This window comes from Mandrillus leucophaeus, unplaced genomic scaffold (assembly GCF_000951045.1).
Source record: "Mandrillus leucophaeus isolate KB7577 unplaced genomic scaffold, Mleu.le_1.0 Scaffold1136, whole genome shotgun sequence".
Lineage (NCBI taxonomy): Eukaryota > Metazoa > Chordata > Mammalia > Primates > Cercopithecidae > Mandrillus > Mandrillus leucophaeus.
In genome coordinates, this window is record NW_012099610.1 from 226,931 (window position 1) to 227,378 (window position 448).

The following is a 448-nucleotide window of genomic DNA, read 5'->3' on the forward strand; positions in this document are numbered from 1 at the left end:
CAACCTTAGTAATTCCAGTGCTCTGTCCCTATAATGTATAAATACCTGAAGATTTCCAGGAGACGCCCGATACCAAAGCTTATTACAGGAACAAGGTCAATTTTACTCATGATTCTCAGATAGCAAGGCTGAGGTGAAGCCCTTCAGAGTAATGCCCTTTGCTATGGTTTTCTGTTTGAATAGCAGGGTTATATAAACTGCTCCTGTGTTATATTATATTTTGGATAACAGAAGTGCCTAATTTCCTTTGCTAAATATTATTTCAAAGACTTATTTATTTATTTATTTTTTCTTAATCAACCTTTATTGAAGTACAATTTAAATATAATAAAATTCACCAATTTTAAGTGAATAATTCAATTAAGTATGACAAATGTATACTCATGTAACCACTATCATTACCATAATATAGAATGTTTCCATCATCCCTTTACTTTTTTTTTTTTTT